Source organism: Notothenia rossii (assembly GCF_949606895.1).
Source record: "Notothenia rossii genome assembly, chromosome: 6".
In the NCBI taxonomy this organism is placed as follows: domain Eukaryota; kingdom Metazoa; phylum Chordata; class Actinopteri; order Perciformes; family Nototheniidae; genus Notothenia; species Notothenia rossii.
The window spans coordinates 14,908,227-14,930,110 of record NC_136909.1 but is presented as its reverse complement, the minus strand read 5'-3'; positions in this window follow the sequence as shown (position 1 = coordinate 14,930,110).

The following is a 21,884-nucleotide window of genomic DNA, read 5'->3' as shown; positions in this document are numbered from 1 at the left end:
CTGTGACTTGTGTGTGACTGACCCGAGCTTGTGCCTCGTCGTTCTGATAACTTTGCCCCTTCGCTCCAACCAGAGCCGGCCCGACCCATTAAGCGACATAAGCGGCCGCTTAGGGCACCGTAGTCACAATGGCCCCCTAGCAAAAAATCTCAGTACACCGTCGCCGTGATAAGTATGTTTAATTAATTTTGTTAATATGCCTAGATTGCCTACTCTCAAAGTCATGTATTATATTATTGAGTCAATAATATAACACATTAACTGTACTTTACCTGAACCTCATCATGACAGAGAGGACGGCAAGTTTGTAATTTCCCGTGTTCAGTGAATGCAACAGAGGCAAGACACCAGACCAACCAGAGAGTTGAATGGAAATAAACATTTTTTTCTTAAAAGAGACGACAAAGTGGTGGCTCACACAACAACCCCAGAGCCACCACTTGAGCCAGGTAAACAATGTAAATTAAAGTTATGTGAAAATATAAGCAAAGCATAAATTACAGCTACGTTGACGTTACTTTCAATCACGGGGGTAAGCTAAACCGTTATCAAGTAGCTATAGCTAGCCAGATATATTAAATAAACCAACACACTCTCACTCCCTAAGCGTCCAGGAGTGACGCTTGGTCAGGGTCCCGTGGCGTTCAGTTGTGACGTGCCGAGGCTCCTTCAGCTTCATAAATGGACGCAAAGAGCTTTCAACTGATTGCAATGTATTCCCATCAGCGGGGCTGACGCCGATGGGGGGCGGGAGACACACACCAAGATAGGAAGTGGGAGACAAGAGAGAAAAAGGTAAAACGAAACATGAAACATGACTAGACTTAACATTTCTGTCGGTGCACAACAGTACCCCCCCTCTAGGGCCGATTCCTGATGGCCCAGGCTGATTGTAGAAATCTCGGATCAGAGTCTTGTCTACAATAAATGAAGCAGCTACACAGCTTCTAGCCTCAGGACCGTAACCCCTCCAGTCTACCAGAAATTGCTTACCCCTCCCCCTATTAGGAACCTCCAGCAGCTTACGGACCTTGTAAACCTCACCACCCTCAAAGAACTGGGGCGGTGGAGGGGGCTTGGAGGTGGGAACGAGTGTGCTCTCATGCACGGGCTTGATATTGCTGACATGGAAGGTGGGATGTACTCTCATAGTCCTGGGAAGTCGTAGGCGCACAGATACAGGGTTGATGACCTTAGATACCGGGAATGGACCCACAAACCTCGGAGCCAATTTCTTGGAGGCGACATGAAGCGGTAGGTCCTTGGTAGAAAGCCAAACCTTCTGACCCGGTTTGTAGGGGGAAGCGGCCCTGCGATGAACGTCTGCTACAGCCTTCATCCGAGCCGAACTTCTGAGTAGTAACTGGCGAGCACCTGCCCAGGTTCGGCGACAGCGTCTGATCATGGCATGGACTGATGGAACCGTTACTTCTCCTTCGTTGGCTAAAAACAGCGGAGGCTGGTAGCCATTGGCACAATGGAAAGGAGAGAGACCTGTGGCCACCGTGGGAAGAGTATTGTGGGCATACTCGACCCATGTGAGGTGGTCGCTCCAGGTGGTCTGGTTCTGGGAGACGAGACAATGTAGCGTAGTGTCCAGTTCCTGGTTCAGACGCTCCGACTGTCCATTTGATTGAGGATGATAACCTGAAGATAAGCTGACAGTGGCGCCTATGAGCCTGCAAAGCTCCTTCCAGAAGGCGGAAATGAATTGTGGACCCCTGTCGGAAACAATGTCTTTAGGGAATCCATGGATCCGAAATATCTGGTTCATCATGACCTCTGCGGTACCCTTGGCAGAGGGAAGCTTGGTTAGGGGAAGGAAATGAAACATCTTGGAGAACCGGTCCACCACTGTCAGGACCATAGGTTTTGCCTCTGGATGAGTCCTGTCACAAAGTCCATGGAAATGTGTGACCAGGGACATTAGGGAACTGGTAACGGCTGAAGAAAGCCCATCTTGACCTGGGACGAGGTTTTATTCCGAGAACGCACAGGGCAAGCCGCTACATATTCCGCCACATCCTTCTTCATGGCTGGCCACCAGAACCGCTGCTTGATCCTGAACATGGTGCTCTTTACACCAGGGTGGCACGAGAGCACAGACGTGTGGGCCCAGTGGATGACCTTGGAGTGGAGAGACACAGGGACAAACAACAGGTTGTTTGGACACTCACTAGGTGCCGGGTTCAAAACATTAGCCTGTTTTACATCCGACTCTACTTGCCAGGAAAACGTTCTGACCACACGGTTTAGTGGAAGGATGGTCTTGGGCTCTATGGCAAGAGGTTCTGGGTCGTAGAGGCGAGACAAGGCATCAGGTTTTCGATTCTGAGATCCGGGACGAAAAGAGAGTGTGAAGTAGAACCTACTAAAAAATAGTGTCCAACTGGCCTGGCGAGAGTTAAGGCGTTTAGCTTTTCTGATTTATTCCAGATTTGTATGGTCTGTCCAGACTAAGAAAGGCCGCTTTAACTGCTAACAGTTCTTTATTTCCCACATCGTAGCTCTTCTCAGCTGTTGTCAACTTACGCGACAGGTAAGCACACGGGTGCATCTTGTTGTCTTCACCGGATCTTTGAGACAACATCCCTCCAATACCCTAATTGGAAATGTGACCTGCCCCACCGGGGAGGGGGGGGATGCGATAATAAAAGGGGGTTAGGATACTTAACGCTAGTGATGGGACGAGCAACACTGGTGCGTCAGCACTGTGCCGAGAGCCCAAGAGTGAAACCCCGTATTGGTGCGTGTATTGCTTTAAGAACTAATCACGTGACCGATACAGAAAGTGTATCGGTTGAATTTGTTGCGCCAAAGTGTGTTTATAAGGTATCAAACTGCATCAACATGTCGTGGGTTTGTTGGATGGAGTTTTGCTGTTGCGTTATAATGGATCGTTCAAGGAAGTTTTCCCCAGTGTGGAATAATTTTGATCTTCTGACGCCAAACAAGGTAAATCTTTTTCTCCTTTGAGCACTGTTTACTGTTAGTTTTTCCATTATATACCATATGTTTTTTGGGTGGCGCATTGCATTCACTTTGTCGTCACAACGTCACCTGTGATACATATGATAGTCAGTGAAATAGCCTTACAGTTGCTTTATTCATATTATCTTGTTATTACGAGATCCTGATAGATACCCTATGTCATTGTCATTTTTCTTTGAAAAGTTAATGCAGTGCGCCACCTTAGTTTTTACTCTGTTCTGGTAAGTGGTTTGAATAGTTTTCTGATAAATTAAATTTTTATGTCATTGTAGGTGAAGTGTCGGCTCTGTTCTACGGAGCTATCTTACATCAATAAGAGCACTTCATCAATACTGAGGCATTATAGAGCTCGGCATGGTGGCGATGAAGAATCAGCAGATACCCGTGAGAATACCCCAGGTATGTTGACATGTTCTCCTTATTAACTTTACAGCCCTGGTGGTCTAGTGGGTAAGATTCAGAGCTCACTCCCCAGTGACCTCGGTTCAATTCCCGATCAGGGAAGTTTTTCTCTATTGCATTTCTCTGCTAGATTAACATTGTTTGTAAAAAAAAATAATACAGACCTTAAATAAGCTTTGAACTAAATATTTCCTTTTGGCTTGCAGTTCCTAAGCAAGCAGTGGATGAGGCAGTGGTCAACATGATCATCAAAGACTGTCAGCCACTCAGCTTGGTTGAAAATGAGGGATTCAGGGAGCTCTTGAAGCTCATCATACCCTCGTATGTTCTACCAAGCAGGAAGGTATGTTTAAGAAAGGTTATTATTATGTTTTTGTACTATATAACTATATTTTGGTATAAGAATATTTGTATGGTTATTTTCAGACCATCAAGGATTTGTTGAGCCAGAGGTATGAGAAGGAAAAGGAGAAAACAAAAAAGGACCTCCAGAGCGCCGTTGCTGTTAGTTTAACAGCTGATATGTGGACATCCATGAATATGGAGGCATATCTAGCGGTTACTTGCCACTATGTGGACAAAGAAAGCCATGAACTCCATACGTCAGTCTTGGGAGTGCAGCATTTTCCTGAAAAACACACTGCTGAAAACATGGCCACAGTTAAAAAGAGCCTCATGGAGGAGTGGGGCATAGCTACAAAGGTCAGGTGTCTTGTCACTGATGCAGCAGCAAACATGATTTCATGTGCTCGGATGCTGCAAATACGCCATACCATTTGTATAGCCCATACCATTTTTATAGCCCATACCATGAATTTAATGGTGAGGAAATCATCTGATCAGGTCGAAACACTTACAGAAATACGCAACAAAACACGACAAATAGTGACGTACTTTCAATCGAGCACTACTGCCAAAGAGAAGCTCACTCAAATACAGCAGCAGCTGGGAACAAGGGTCCATAAATTAATCAATGAGGTGCCAACAAGATGGAACAGCACCTACCACATGTTTGAAAGAATGGCTGAGCAGAAGGAGGCAGTCTGGGTGTCACTGGCCTCATTAAAAAGGGACATCACTCCACTGACTACGGAAGACTGTGAAACCATTGAAGAGATGCTCAGGGTGCTTGCTCCTTTTGACCAAGCAACAACTGAACTGTCTGAGGAAAAAAGAGCCTCTGGGTCAAAGGTTATTCCCATGCTGAAAATGGTCCACGTTGAGCTTCACCGTCAAGCGTCAACGGTGAGAAAAACAGCTGCTAAACAGCTTGCAGAAAATCTGAGAAAGCGGCTAACAGAATGCATCTCTAGCATGGAATCACTCAGTGTGATGACACTGGCAACACTTTTGGATCCTAGGTTCAAAACAATTGGATTCGTCAGCTCACTGAAGGCAACTGAAGCTGTCAAAAGACTGAAGTTGGAGTGTGCTGACCAAATGAGGAGCCAAGAGCCTGACCCAGCAGAAGAAGGGCCTAGCTCTTCACATGGATCAGAACCCAGTTCAGGTATGAAAACACATTTCTTTCTGTTTATTTGTATATTTCTGTGGCACTTTGTCATGTGATAATATACTTGTGATTATTATTATTATATTTTTTTTAGGGCACAATCTCTGGGAAACATTTGACATGGAGGTTGAGGAGAACAAGAGGACCTCTAATGCCACAGCTGATTCGATACTAGAAGTCCAACGCTACCTGTCAGAAAGCAACTTACCCAGAAAACAAGACCCATTGCAATATTGGAAGAGCAACAAAAGAGCGTTTCCACACCTTCATGAACTTGCACTGAAATGTCTCTGCTCACCATGTTCATCTGTGCCGTGTGAGAGAGTATTTTCTAAGGCGGGGGAACTGGTATCAAAGAGGAGAAATCGCCTTGGAGCAAAGACACTACAAAAGCTGTTGCTCCTCAATAAAAATGCATAAACAAATCACTTCTTTTCTCAAGTATTTTATTTCATATGATTGAACAGTTAAGTTAACAAAATTGTGTACATAAGTCACAAATTGTAACTCTGAATTGTAACTCAAATTTGCTAAATTTTACATACCAACTCAGTTTAGCATTTACACAAACAAGGAATTTCTTTACCTGCAATGATTTTCTAACAACTGCAGGGGGCACTATTGGGTGACCGGCGCAGTATCAATACAGTGCCGACACAGTTTGTATAGTGTGTCAATACACTCCTTGAGGTATCATTATCCCATCACTACTTAACGCTAACCTGGGTTCCTGTGAAGCTGACCGTTGAGCGGCCCGACCAAGCAAGGAGGCAGAGGCAGAACGTCCAAAATTATAACCCGGTGTGGGCATTTATTAAAACATGAACATATTACACACAGCCTCAACCCTGCTGCTGCTGTTCACGTGAGCCCAGTCTGCAGCCACCAGGATCTCACACACACTTCCTGCCTCTAACAGACAGGGAAACAGAGCCTAAATACCCACACACACTAATCAGCAATTAGACACAGGTGAGGGGGGAGGAGACAACACAGGCACCAGGTGCACACAATCCAGCAACAGACATAACGGGAGGGGGAACACTTTTCAAACACAAACATATAACTGAACAGAAGTACACACATACAAACCCAATTAAACGCAGTCAGCACTTGAACAATTAATGCCACTTAACGCTATGATGTTTACACCCTCACATATTATTTGCACCTCGGATTATTCTTAACCGCTGTCATTCTACACCAGCATAAGCACTTTCTGCGCTCTCGCTAACTCCCCTGTCTTGTCAGGAGGACCCGACCAGCAACTGCCAGACGACATTTCAATTAATACGGCTTAATCGTTTAAGAAATACCATCTCAATAATTAGTATAAATTATATAAAATGTGCAAATATGCCATGCCAAACGGTATTGTGCAATCACGCTAATAAAGTGCAAAACTGTTCACTAAAGTGCTGATTTACAAGGCCCGAAGCCGTCAGTCCACAGTGACGAAGTTACCTTCGTCACAGTTCCCCAATACGAGCCCTTAGGACAAGTCACGTAGATAAGAATAAAAGGATGGACAGGGACGCGGCATCAAGTTCAAATGCTCACAAAAGTTTATTATATAAAATAATCAGGTAAAAGTTCAGTATTATTAAATGCAGATTAAAATGTATCCAGCTTTCCAAGTCAACACACGATTGAAGGCTGGCTCTGACAAGGAGAGAATAACTAGAAGAATTATAATATCACACTGTAAACATTTACCAGCATTTCACAACATTTAACAGTATTATTTTACAGTGACATATTGTAATCAAGGCCCCCTGTAATATCCCAACAAATACATGTAAAAAGGACTGTATCCTTGGATTTCACAGCATTTAACTATTATTTCACAATAAAATACTGCAATCAAAATCCTCTGTAATACCACATCACATTTTGTAATATCACAAATACATTGTAAACATTGCAAGGATTTCGCAGCATTTAAGAGTATCTTATTACAGAGAAATATTGTAATCAAAAGCCCCTGTAATATCACAACAAAATATCTATAAAACTACAGTAAAATTGGGTTTGACATTATTTAACTATTATTTCACAGTAAAGCACTGTACTCAAAATCATCTGTAATAGCACAACCCATTACTGTAACATTTGAATTGTGCAGCATTGCACATGTGCAGAATAGACTATTCTAACCGGTGTGTGTCCTGCAGCATGCCTACTTCTCAAACCGTCTGGAAGATTTGAACTGAGACATTCTAGCTCCATTCTTGACCCAACTGGACTCACGGGTGTGATGCTTTTTGTGCATTTTTGCTTGCTGTATGTGGATGACGTCACGATTAGTCACGTCATCCAATAGTACTTGACAGGAAAACCATTGTATGAGCTTCCTCCAGGAAGTACCGGAGCTGAGAACTACAGTTATGCACGTCTATCATTGTAAATTGACAGTAAATTGCTGGCTACTCATCTGCATTACTTTCACAGTACACATTGTAAATTCACAGTAAATTACTGGCAACTCCTACATTGCTTTCACAATAGAAATGTAAAAGTACAGGCCCTTGTAGTAATGCATGTACAACAAAATGATGTAATTCCCCAGTAACATACTGTAATCACAGTAATTCCTTAGTCACTGAAGCTGTGAAGTTACAGTATACAGTTTTACCTTTACAACAATGCATTGTAATATCATGGATCTGAAATTACAATACATCGCTGTGAAGACATTCGCAGCAATGTATTGTAATATCATGGATGTGAAATTACAATACATTGCTGTGAAGACATTCACAGTAAATTACTGTAAAGACATTCGTAAATTGCTGTGAATCTTACTGTAAAAGTCAGGCAAAATTTGGCCAGGTATTTATTGTGAATATTTGTTACAGTGCAAACATATAGTGATAGTTAAATAGTTAAAAAGTGATTCTCCTGTCCAACTGCTGAGGGTTTCCCCAAAATCACAATATCACAACGTGTAGCTGTATCAGGCCCGGTTCTACAGGGGTGCATAAGGGTGCATTGCACCCTCAGTTGAGTCGTTATGCACCCTCATTTGAAAAAAAAAAGTTAAACTTCTTCTTTTTTTTTAAAGAGTGAAAAAACAAAATTCTAAAGTGAAAAAAATTATTACATATATAGTAACAATAATAATAATTAATAACAATAATAAGAAGTATAGTCAATGATGGACATCAGAAAATGGTTAAAACAACCAGATCTTATCGCCAGCAGTAACACTGCATCTACTGCAGGTAATAACAGTTCAAATCATGGGGACATTACGTTTCCCGCGGCCACTGTCTTGGTGGACACTAACGTCCTCCCGCTCGACTCGCTGGCTTTGCCCGCCTCGCCCACGGAGGCGGAGCAGCCGCAGCCGTCTTCGTTGCCCCAAACAACGCCACCCGTCGGCGGCCCGCAAGTGCCAGAGGACCTCGGCGAAACAGAGCCTGCCCAGGTATATTTAAAAAAGTACCAAACTCGCCTGTACAGTGCGGTAAGGGGCTCATTTTGCAGCTAATGGTTAAAAACAGAGATTGGCTGGGATATTCATGTCAAAAATATGCCATCTTCTGCTATGCTTGTAGACATTTCGGTTCAAGTACGTCAGATGCCTTCACCACAACTGTACCAGAGTACCAACCGCTGTCTCCTGGTACTCATCTGAGTAACTCACTCACTAAAAATGAAATACTATATGACAGTAAAACAAGAATACAGTTTAAAAAGGGGAGTGATTTGTAAAATATCCATAAAGAAAAAGTAAATCTGTTTACAGTTCTGTTTCATATGTGTCACGGCCCAAACTGTGTCCCTGTGTGTTCCCCTGTGTGTGTGTGGAAGGGGTTTGGTTTCCCTTGCAGGCAGCAGCCTGATTGCACTCACCTGGCCGACCGACTCAGCCGTCCCTCATCAATCCAATCAGGACACAGCATATCTACTCCAGTCTCCCAGCAACTCACCGCCAGATTGTTTTCTACACCAGTGGTATTGCATCCTCCTGGCTGCTCAATTCAGTTATCCTGTCTGCGTGTTATTCTGTACTTTTTGTAATTAGTTTCTCCTTATGCTTCCAGTGCGATCCCTCAGCCATCGACCACCAGAGCTTCCAGCCAACCTGCCTGCTTCTTCCTTCACCATACCTGCCTGCCTTGTTCTCAGTCCAGCCTGAACTGCCTACCTCCACTCCGGGCCTCCATAGTCTCCAAACCTGCCTGAATCTCCGAACAATAAACCATTTAAACATCTTCAGTCATTGCCTGCGCCTGGGTCCTGTTTAAAACATAATCCTAACAATATGGGTGTTGACATGTATCCATAGATCTCTTCATGTCTTAAAGAGGCAGTGGCTGTCCAGCCACGTGAAAAAATGATCTGACAGCTAATCCAGAAAACAGTAGCACCGGCTACAGAAGCATCGACCTCGACCACAAACTGGCGCTGGGGATCCGGAATGGTGAGGGAGCTGTGGTGAACCTTTCCCAGAGGCGCTGGAAAGCGACTTCAGCCTGGGGAGTCCACTTGAAGGGAACCTTAGGAGATGTGAGAACATGCAGAGGAGGAGCAACATAACTGAAGTTTCTAATAAACTTCCTGTAGAAGTTTGCAAACCCCAGGAACTGCTGAACCTTTTTCCTGGAGTCTGGTGTTGGCCAATCGGAAACTGAACTGACTTTGGCAGGATCCATTTGTATCTGGTTAGGAGATATTATGTATCCTAAGAAAGACACAGTTTCTGCATGCAATTCACATTTTTCTGCCTACATAATTGATTCTGAAGCACATTCTGCAGAACCTGACGGACATGGTTAACATGGGACTTAATGTCTGGTGAGAAAATCACAATGTCATCGAGATACACAGAAACATTCAAAAACTCCCGCAAAACCTCATTCTCAAAACCCTGAAACACAGCCGGTGCATTACACAGTCCAAAAGGCATTACAAGATACTCATGGTGACCACTCTGAGTTTTGAATCCTGTCTTCCACTCATCCCCCTTCCTTATTCTAACCAAGTGATATGCATTTCTTAAATCCAATTTGGTGAATATTTTGGCAGTCTGAAGTAGTTTGAAAGCAGAGGACATGATCAATCAATCAATCAATCAATCAATCAATCAATGTTTATTTATATAGCCCAATATCACAAATGTTACATTTGTCTCAGTGGACTTCACAGTTTGTACAGAATATCAGTATGACAATACGACACCCTCTGTCCTTAGAACCTCACATCGTACAAGGAAAAACTTCCAGAGAAAACCCACAGTTTAAAGGGAAAAATGGGAGAAACCTCAGGGAGAGCAACAGAGGAGGGATCCCTCTCCCAGGACGGACAGACGTGCAATAGATGCCGTGTGTAAATTGAAAAGATAATACATTTGCAGCATAGGTAGTCCAAATGTTTGGAAATGCATGTGTGTATAATAGGAAGATGAATCCACGAAGATATCCATCCAGGACTTATGATCCAGGACCACAGCCACGACTCGCGATCCATGACACAGGACCGCAGGATCATCCATGACTCCGGATATATAGACACCAAAAAGAAAGACATTTGGGGAAGCTGGGTTAATCGGAATATGAGAGTACACAGGTATGGACAGAGAGAAGGAAGAAGTAAGATGTCCCCCGACAAACTAAGCCTATATCAGCAAAACTAGGGGCTGAATCTAATCAGCCCTAACTATAAGCTTTATCAAAAAGGAAGGTCTTAAGCGCACTCTTAAAAACGGATAGGGTGTCTGCCGCCCGAACACAAACTGGAAGCTGATTCCACAAATGTGGAGCTTGATAAGAAAAGGCTCTGGCTCCCATTGTACTTTTAGAGACTCTAGGAACAACCAACAACCCTGCATTCTTGGAACGCAATGCCCTAGTAGGACAGTAGGGTATAATGAGTTCTTTAATGTAAGATGGCGCCTGCCCATTAAGGGCTTTGTAGGCGAGAAGAAGAATTTTAAATTATATCCTGTGTTCTATAGGGAGCCAGTGTAAGGCAGCCAGAACAGGAGTAATGTGGTCCCTTTTCCTAACTCTGGTTAGTACACGAGCTGCAGCATTTTGAATCAGCTGAAGCGACTTGACTGACTTCTTGGTACACCTTGATAATAAGGAGTTACAATAATCCAGCCTTGAAGTAACAAATGCATGGACTAGTTTCTCTGCATCGTTTTGAGGCAAGATATGCCTGACTTTTGCAATGTTACGTAGATGGAAGTAGGCGGTCCTTGAAATTGATTTTATGTGGGTGTTAAAGGATAAATCCTGATCAAATATAACACCAAGATTCCTTACAGTCTCACTGGAGGCCAAATTAATGCCATCCATAGTTAGTATATCTTTAGATAATTTGTTTCGTAGATTCTTCGGGCCAAGTACAATAACTTCAGTTTAGGTTGTGTTTAACATCAAAACATGTAAGGTCATCCACGTTTTTAAGTCCTTGAGGCAGTCTTGAATTTTATTTAGATGATTAATTTCATCAGGCTTGATTGATAAATATAGTTGAGTATCATCCGCATAACAATGAAAGTTTACAGAATGATTACTTATAATATTGCCTAACGGAAGCATATATAGTGTGAACAAAATAGGTCCAAGCACTGAGCCCTGTGGCACTCCATGGCTAACTTTGGTTTGCATGGAAGATTCATCGTTGACACGTACAAACTGAGAGTGTTCAGATAGATAGGACCTAAACCAGCCTAAAGCAGTTCCCTGTATGCCAACTAAGTGCTCTCGTCTTTGCAATAGGATATCATGGTCGATAGTATCAAATAAAGCACTAAGATCGAGCAAAACAAGAATAGAGACAAGTCCCTTGTCTGAGGCTATTAGAATGTCATTTGTGACTTTAACCAGAGCTGTCTCTGTGCTATGTTGTGTTCTAAAGCCAGACTGAACATCTTCAAATAAATCATAGTTTTTTAAGTAATCACACAACTGTTTTGCGACTGCTTTCTCAAGAATCTTTGAGAGGAACGGAAGATTAGAAATAGGTCTATAGTTGGCTAAAACCTCTGGATCGAGGTTGTGCTTTTTAAGAAGCGGTTTTATCACTGCTACTTTGAATGATTGTGGAACATAGGCTGATAATAAAGACATATTCATAATATTTAATAAAGAAGTGCTAATTAATGGAAAAACTTCTTTTAATAGCTTAGTTGGAATCGGGTCTAAGATACACGTTGATGGTTTAGAAGAGAGAATCATTGAATTTAATTGTTCAAGGTTTATGGCTGAAAAGCATTCTAGTTTACTATCTAGTGTAATATTAGAACTTACGTTTCCGGGAGCTGTTGATAATACTATACTGGTCAAAGGCAAGAGGTCATTGATTTTGTTTTTAAGAGTAACAATTTTATCGTTAAAAAAGCACATAAAATCATTACTACTGAGTGCTATGGGAATAGAAGGCTCAGTCGAGCTGTGGCTCTCTGTCATCCTGGCTACAGTGCTGAAAAGAAATCTTGCGTAGGCTGCTCTCGCTTTATGCAGTGCTTTCTTATATTCATTGAGAGTAATATGACAAATTAAACGAGATTCTTCAAGTTTAGTGGAACGCCATATCCTTTCAAGTTGTCTCGACTTTTGCTTTATTTTGCGGGTTTCGGCATTATGCCATGGAGCTAATCTATGTTGTTTTATTTTCTTCTTTTTCAAAGGAGCAACAGAGTCTAATTTTATTCGCAGCGCATCTGTAGCACTATCAACAACATGATCAATTTGGGGAGGTGTACATTTTGTATAAGTTTCCTCCATTACATGCAGACATGCTATCGAGTTAAGTATTGGTGGAATCTCTTCCTTAAATTTGGCTATAGCACTAACAGATAGGTTTCTGCTGCAGGAGCTTTTGACTAATGCTTTGTAGTCTAGTAACAGTACTTCAAAAGTTACTAAGAAATGGTCGGATAAAGCAGGATTATGTGTTATGCCCCTAATATGGGGAAAATATAAGACAAAGGAAACAGAGACGATGTTAGCTTGCTTCAAGTCTTATGTATTATGCCCGCCAACAACATGGTACACATAGCACGCTGTATAATACAGAACATGGATTCTTGATATAAAACAACCACTAACAATGCGCATACTGCAAACATACATCCAATTTAACACACAAGATGTCACTTTTTAAATGCACAGTACAAACATACATATCCAAATTAACACCCAAACTCCCCTTCTTGGAGCTAAACTACACTATCATAGCTAGCTGCGCTAGCATAGCTAACGGCGCTCGCAAAGCTAGCATACACAGCTACAACAATTACAGAACCTAGAGAAACCCTCCAAAAATACCTCTAACAACTATCACTATTCACATTAATATTATACACAGTCAGTCTACATATATAACGTTTCTCACGGATGAACTCACCTAATATGGGGAAGATATAAGACAAAGGAAACAGAGACGATGTTAGTTTGCTTCAAGTCTTATGTATTATGCACCCGCGGCAAGCAACACGCGCCCTCTGCTGGACAGACCCGGAAGGTCATCAACCATGACTTATATCTATTACACACTCCCCTTCAAAACAGATGTCGTCCCGACATTCTAATCCACAATATTATGCCTACATGTCAGCAACATCTATAACATTTATTAAACACATACCACGCTCACTGTTCAGTCTGGCAAAAGTGCACACACTCAATTTACACATTTAAGCCCTTGGCTTAGTAGAAAGTCCATCATTGTATGACAAACATATGTTCACAAGCTCTCCGTTTGTTTTTGTTTTTTACAGTCCCTGAATGTATGTTGTGTGTGTGAGTGCTCTACTTCTTGCTGCATATGTGGCCAGAAGAAACGGTCTCGAATATGCATTATTTCAGGCTAAACATGTTTAGTACATTTACCTATAAAGTGCAATGTTACAGTCTGGAACTCTTTTCATACATTTGTTTTTGACCTCCTTTGTCACACATAGTTTCAACATAGTCCGTTGCTACCTTGTTAACAGTTCTGCCTGTGCAGCATGTCCAAGTGAACTACACTCCTTTAAAACAGGTGAGTGAGATATGATTGACTGTAACAGTGTCATGTAACGATATATTGTGTGAAAGCACAGCCCATAAATGTATCTCATGTCAACAATCACTTTGAATGTGACCTCTGCCGTCCATTTTCCTTTTTATGTGTTCTTTGAGTGTAATGTATGTGCATTTACTCAGTTCAATGGTGTGCAATGTCACTACCCTCATATCCATAGTACTGCTGAAAGTGGTATGGCGGTACAGTGTGTGTCCATGGCACCTTTAAGTTTGTATGCAGAGGTGGTGCTTTTATGTTGTAGCAGGCTGGTGAGCCAAGCCTATCATATGTGAAGACCTTTGGTCGTCTGCATTGTCGTCGATGCCCTTGAAGCTCCTTACTACTGGGGTCACTTTGAGCAGGTGATGGGACAGCATTCTCCACAGGTAGATCCTCAACGTAGCTGTCATTCTCCACAGGTAGATCCTCAACGCAGCTGTTTTCAACGTAGCTGTCATTCTCCACAGGTAGATCCTCAACATAGCTGTCCTCAACGTAGCTGTCCTCCCCCTCCGGCAAGTACCCAACTTCGTGTGCCATTTCTTGTTCTTTCTCTGGCTCAGCTGACAGGTTTTCCTCAGAGTGTATGCATTCAAGCTCCACAGGTGTACTAGTGCACGCAGGATTCACTGTCTCAGGTGGGCATGGATTTGATTGCTGCTTAAGTGGTGCTAGATAATACTCATCATCCTCTTCCTCCTCCCCTGTTTGCTCCGCTTCCTCATTTCTCTCCACACTCTTTCTCTTTGCACGTGGCTGTACTTGAGTTTCCAGCGGCAGGTTGTCACATGGGAGGAGAAGATTACGATGTAAAACCCTTGATCTCCCTGTCCCTCTCTCAGGTCTGAGTTCATAAACAGGGATATCTTGACTCACTTGACGCACAACTGTGTGAATAGCATCTTCCCAGTGATTTCTCAGTTTGCCAGGACCACTGCGAGGTGTCATGTTCCTGATTAATACACGATCACCAGGCTGTAATACTGAGCTTCTCACCTTACTGCCATAATGTGTCTTGCTTCTCATAGCAGCTTTGTGAGCATTTTCTCTTGTGATCTCGTATGCCTTCTCCATGCCCTGCCTCCACTTTTCCATGTAACGATGATGATTACTGTCCCCTTGCTCCACGGTCAAGTCGAACAGCATATCAACTGGCAACCGTGGAGAGCGTCCGTACAACAGGTTGAAGGGTGAGAAACCTGTTACATCACTACGAGTACAGTTGTAGGAGTAAATCAGTTTATTTAGTGAGTCTTTCCAGTTAGTCTTTTGTCTCTCTGTGAGGGTCTTTAACATCTGGAGTAATGTTCGGTTAAACCGCTCGACCTGTCCGTTTCCTTGTGGGTGGTAGGGAGTGGTTCTCGACCCAGCAACTCCACAGTACTTTTTCAATTGTGTGAACAATTGGTTTTCAAATTCACCACCCTGATCATGGTGTATTCTTGTCGGAAAGCCGAATCTCAGCACATAGTCGTTAAAGATTTTTTCTGCAACTGTTTTTCCTGATTTGGAAGTCGTGGCGTAGGCCTGGGCAAAACGTGTAAAGTGGTCAACAATTACAAGAATATATTCATAACCACCCTTACATTTGTCAAGGTGCAAGAAATCAACTGAGACAAGCTCAAACGGTTGAGTGGTGACAATGTTCGTCAGTGGCGCTCTTGTCTGACGGCTTGGTTTCTTGTGCTTGAGGCACACACATCTCCTCATGACATAATCTTCGATTTCTCGTTGCATGTAGGGCCAGTAAAACCAGTCCCGTACCAAAGATGTAGTCCTGTCTGCACCTTGATGGCCCATTTCATCATGGAGCTCCTTTAATACTGTACTTTTGTGCTTTTCTGGAAGCACAAGCTGTGTTCTGTTTGAAGTGTTCCTGTACAACACTCCACTCTCATTCATCTCCAACTTGTCCCACTCTCTTAGCAGACATAAGATTTGTGAACTGAGTTGTTTGAGTTCTGAGCCTGATGGCTTCTTTTCTGCCAGCTTGTACTGAATCACTGCTCCAACATTGGGATCATTTCTTTGGTCATGTTTGATCTGTCCTATTGTCAATGGAATGATGGATGCGTCTACAGTTAATGCTGCACAACTTAATGAGACACCCATGGACCATGACACACTGGATTCATCCTGGTTCTCCACTGCTTGTGTAGCTGCTCCAATCACATCATATGACATTTCCTCTGTACACTCATCCATGAATACTTCCACGTCCAAAGGCATTCTGGAAAGACTGTCAGCATCAATGTTTTCCTTACCAGGACGGTATTTAATTATGAAATGGAAGTCTGCCAGTTCTGCTACCCATCGACAACCTGTTGCATTCAGTTTGCCAGTGGACAGTACATATGTAAGTGGGTTATTGTCACTGTAGACGGTGAAGAATGGTGCATAGTATAGGTAATCACGGAATTTTTCTGTGATTGCCCATTTGAGGGCAAGAAACTCTAATTTGCCTGAGTGTAGATTGTAATTTTTCTCTGCTGTTGTTAAAGTACGTGAACCATAAGCAATCACACGAAGCTTTCCATTTTGCTTTTGGTACAATACTGCCCCCAATCCCTGGTTGGAAGCATCGGTATGGAGGACAAATGGCTGTGAAAACTCTGGGAAACCTAGAACAGGAGGCTGCGAGAGACAGTCTATCAACTGTTCCAATATTAACTGATGCATGTCAGTCCATTTGATGGGTGTGTTGGATGAAACTCCTCTACTGTTTCTTTTTGTTTTCGTTTTTTTCAGCATTTCAGTTTCTGTAGGTGCTTTAAGCAGGTCATACAAGGGACAGGCAATACGTGAAAAATCTTTGATATACTGCCTGTAATAACTTAATAGTCCCATTATTGCTCTTAACTCACCGATAGTTCCTGGGTGTTTGTTTTTCAGGGCCGTTACTGCAGCAGTATCGGCAGGGTCCACTCTATTTCCCTCAGCAGACACAATTCTTCCAAGGTAACGTACTTGTGTTTTAAACAGGTCACACTTTCTGGGCTTTAGTTTTATCCCATGCTCCCTCAGCCATTGCAGCACCCTTCTGACAGCATTGATATGATCCTCAAATGTCCTGCTAAACACAAGAACATCATCAAGATATGGCACACATATTTCATCCCTTAAGCCCTCCAAGCACTCTTCCATGCAGCGCTGGAATGCTGCAGGGGCATTCATGAGTCCAAACGGGATTCGTACCCACTCATAAAGACCCCAGGGGGTCACAAAGGCTGTTAGGTGTCTACTGTCTTTGGCCATGAAACCCTGGTGGTATGCCTTACCCTGGTCCAGCAGTGAAAAGAGTGTGTTTCCTCCCAGGTTATCCATAATGTCCTGTACTCTGGGGATGGGAGGGCGATCTGAGTGGGTTTTCCTGTTGAGCTCCCTGGAGTCAATACATAAACGTAGAGTTCCGTCCTTTTTTCTTACGCAGACGATTGGAGAGGAGTAGGAAGACATGGACTTTTCAACCCACCCTTGTGCTATCAAGTCCAGTAAGTAATCTTTCATCTCCTTGTATAAGGGTTTTGGAACAGAGCGGTAGGCTCTTGACACTGGCTCAGCATCTTGTAGTGAAATCTTCATTTGCAAGTTTTCCACACAGCCTATGTCGTCATCAGACTTGGAAAATGAGTCTGATTCTTCTCTTAGCATCTGACTGACTATTTGTCTCTGGTGTTCATCAAGGTGAGTCAAATCCACAGGAGGATCCCACTGCTCATGCACAGGGGGGCTTTCACTGGAGATCTGGGCGTTGACATGGTGGATTGATGCAGCAGGTTTTTGGTCTGTTTTAAATATGTTTGCAGGATATACTGATCTGACTGACTGTACAGTTCCAATAATAGTTCTTGCTGCCATCGTAATGTCATGATTTGTTGTGTTTTGCACACTAACAATAATTATTGGGACTGTATCTGCCTTCACGGACACAAGAGTATCACAAAACTCTAATCCTTCAGGCCATTGTGGGTTCTCATTTGGCTCAAAAACCAGAGTTTTATCCTCTTTGAAAAATGGAGCCTGTACTCGACACTCGAGTTGAATGGAGTTACGTTTAGGCACACTAACTCTCTCATTTGCTGTTCTTACGTTATAGTCACATGTCTGTCCTACACTCACAGCATTAATAAAGGCTTTTGCTTTGTTTTTTCGAAGATGAGGAAAGGCAATTTTTACTGCCTGTACAAGCTTCTCTTTATCCCCATGTCTTTTCTGGCCTGGCTGACTGGCTATCACAAGGTGCTCAATGACATTAAAGCCAATAATGGGACACTGCTGTTGGTTACCTTTTAGCACTAGCATGGGTATTAGCAACTCGGTATCACTTGCAGTAAGTTTAAAGGACACTTCAAGCCAACCAACATATGGCATTTCTGTACCATTGGCCGCTTCAATTTGTAAAGAGTCTATAGGGTCAATTAGCTCTGCTACATCTCTTAGCGGTACATCAGTTAGATGGCTTTCTTTCCATACCTCATCTATAGCACAAATTTGTGAGCCTGTATCCCAGAGGGCCTGAGTTTTCTGTTCGTGTAGGAAACACCTGATGAGGCACTTTTTCCCTACTAACTCTCTCACAGTAGCTGTTTTTTCTTTTGCAATATTTTGTTTGTGCTTGGATTTGTCATGTGACTGTGTCGCTTTCTTAATACCTGAACATGTGTATGTCTTACAATGCCTTTTGTGTGCAGGCCAATGGTTCTCCTGACATTCTTTAGAACAATACAGTGTAATTTTGCAAGTTGAACAGTATTGTAGTTCCCTACTCTTTTTCTCTTCATTGCAATTTGCACAAGATTGGGACTTATCTGTGTGGCCGGTTGCTGCATGTCCCATGGGAGCAACCCCTCTTAGTTTAAAGGGCTCCGCCTAGTGGGTCCCTCTACCCTCTGTGCCTTACAACCTGCTCTGAAATGTTCACTGCTTCCACACCTAAAGCAATGCTGACAGTACTCTTCGCCTGCATGAGTACAGGAAACAAACCTAGGTCGGGGGCGTGGTGCTGGGTAGTATCGCTGCGGTGCATACCCTTGTTGAAACTGAGCCGTTTCTCTTACTCGTGCCGGGTGGAATGCCGGTCGGTACTCCTGCACTGCTGCTGGTGGCTGCTGGTGGTACACGCTGTTGGCATTGAATTCAGCCCTATAGGGAGAGGGTTGTTGGGGTGAAAACACAGGATAAGGGGCGGAAATATTAGCTGGTTCTCTGCTTGGTGAGGGATGCTGTGGGGGTGCAGATGTGGCCGTTTGGATCGTTTTTCTGATTTGGGAGACCTCAGCTCTCAGGGCTTGCAACAGCACCATGTCAGAGCGCATTCCTTTGATTTCTGACAGCAGATCAGTGGGCAGAGTAACTGTGTTTTGCTGGCTGGTGCTTTTCATTTCCACCGGAACTTCAGTGGACTTGACTGTATTCACATTTGTTACTCGTGATGGGGCAGCAAGTTTCTTTTTATCCTGTCTCTCTTTTTCATTGGTGTACGCAATGTTCACTTTCTCCAGCAGCAGCTCATCCGAAGTACTTATCTGCATGAGGAGAGGCTGCAGGTCACTTTTAATATTGTCATTCTGTAGACCAGTCAGGACAGTATGCATGAAGAGACTCTGGACTAGTGCTGGGTCATATTTTAGGTTTGACTCGGCTTCTTGAGAAGCAAACAGGATTTTCTGTCTCATGTCCATGGTTCTAATCAGGAAGTTTTGAGGCGTTTCTTTACTACTCTGAACCTCAGAGGTGAGTTGTTTGTATAACTCTGTGGCACCTTTCTCCTGGTAATGAGACCTGAGAATTCGGCGAAGGGCAGGCAGTGTAAGGTTTTCCTTCCCTTCAAGGTAACTCCGTAACTGCAGGCCTGGTGTGATGGCACGGATTACAGCATCAATGATCTCTGACTCTGGGTAGCCCTTACTAAAGCCATTTTCAATTTGTCTGGCCAGACTAGAAAGTGTGAGCCTATCTTTTTGTCCTGGCTCGCCTATTTGGCCTGCGATCTTAAGATCTTTGCGCCACATAGAACTAATGGGGAGTACTTGGGCCAGATTTCTTTCTGGGGGGCTGAACCCGGCAGGGTGGTTCATGCTTGTGTTCATTAGGTCATGCATTGCATTTTCTTTTTCTTGTAATGACAACCTTAGTGCCTCTACCTCCTTCTGGAGATCTTCCCTTTTGACACTGTCATGTACATTTGTTGTAATTTTGGCTTTGTCTATGATATCCTGCACATTAAGAAGTTCGGACATGCCTTCATCCTCTAGCTCGGCCATTTCTTCACGTTCATTATGCTCTGTGACATGAGAAATTAATTGACTGCGAGATTTACCAGTCACATGCACATTATCCGGTCCTGAAATCTCCAGTTCATTGCACACTTTAATCAGTTGTTTTACAGTCAGTGTATACAATGCACCTGTAATGTCCAGCTGCAGCTTCTCCAATTCAGCCTCCATTGTATCAGAGAAGTGGGCAGAAATAGCAAATGAGGGTTTATCTTACTTAATTAGGTTTTTTTGCTGCTCCCTAGTGGTGACTTTTCACACTTCAGGATGCAGGTTACCAACGTTGTCTGAAAACGACCTCGACTGCCTTTCCAAGCTCCTTTCTCCGATGACTGGGTTGTTTAAGGGGATGATTGATCAGAGGATTCCACTAACAACTCAGGGATGGTCCTCAAATCAAATCTCCCAGCAGCGCCTCCAAATCTTATGCCCCTAATATGGGGAAAATATAAGACAAAGGAAACAGAGACGATGTTAGCTTGCTTCAAGTCTTATGTATTATGCCCGCCAACAACATGGTACACATAGCACGCTGTATAATACAGAACATGGATTCTTGATATAAAACAACCACTAACAATGCGCGTACTGCAAACATACATCCAATTTAACACACAACAAGATGTCACTTTTTAAATGCACAGTACAAACATACATATCCAAATTAACACCCAAACTCCCCTTCTTGGAGCTAAACTACACTATCATAGCTAGCTGCGCTAGCATAGCTAACGGCGCTCGCAAAGCTAGCATACACAGCTACAACAATTACAGAACCTAGAGAAACCCTCCAAAAATACCTCTAACAACTATCACTATTCACATTAATATTATACACAGTCAGTCTACATATATAACGTTTCTCACGGATGAACTCACCTAATATGGGGAAAATATAAGACAAAGGAAACAGAGACGATGTTAGCTTGCTTCAAGTCTTATGTATTATGCTCCCGCGGCAAGCAACACGCGCCCTCTGCTGGACAGACCCGGAAGGTCATCAACCATGACTTATATCTATTACATATGCGGTTCGACTAATAGTTGCTCAATTTCAATACCATAAATCAGAATAAGGTCGAGAGTGTGATTATAGCAGTGGGTTGGTTTATTTACACTCTGACAGAAACCAACATAGGCCTAATCTAATATAGAGTTAAATGCAACAGTAAGGCTATTTTTATCATCGTCAACATGAATATTAAAGTCACCTACGATAATTACTTTATCTGTTTTAAGTACCAAAGTTGATAAAAACTCAGAGAATTCTGATAAGAATTCTGAATAAGGACCTGGTGCACGGTACACTGTAACAAATAATATTTGCTGCAAAGTTTTCCATATCGGATGCGTAAGACTAAAAACGAGGTTTTCAAATAAATAAACTTGCCTTGCCTTCCAGATTACTAACGTCCACATACATTTTTCATTGTAAAGCTGAGTAGCCTACCCGCTAAAACAAGCAATTTTATTTTATTACTTTTTATGGGTGGTAACAACATGTTGGCTTATCGTTGTTAGATTTTGACAAACGTTAGATTTCATATTTAAAGGCATTGATTTCCCAGTAATGTCTATGTAGTTGAAATAAGCGGTTGAATAAGGTTGGATGAATATGGCTAGCTGCTACATCTGGAGCTAAGTGAATCCTATGGACTTCAAAATAATGATTCAATAAT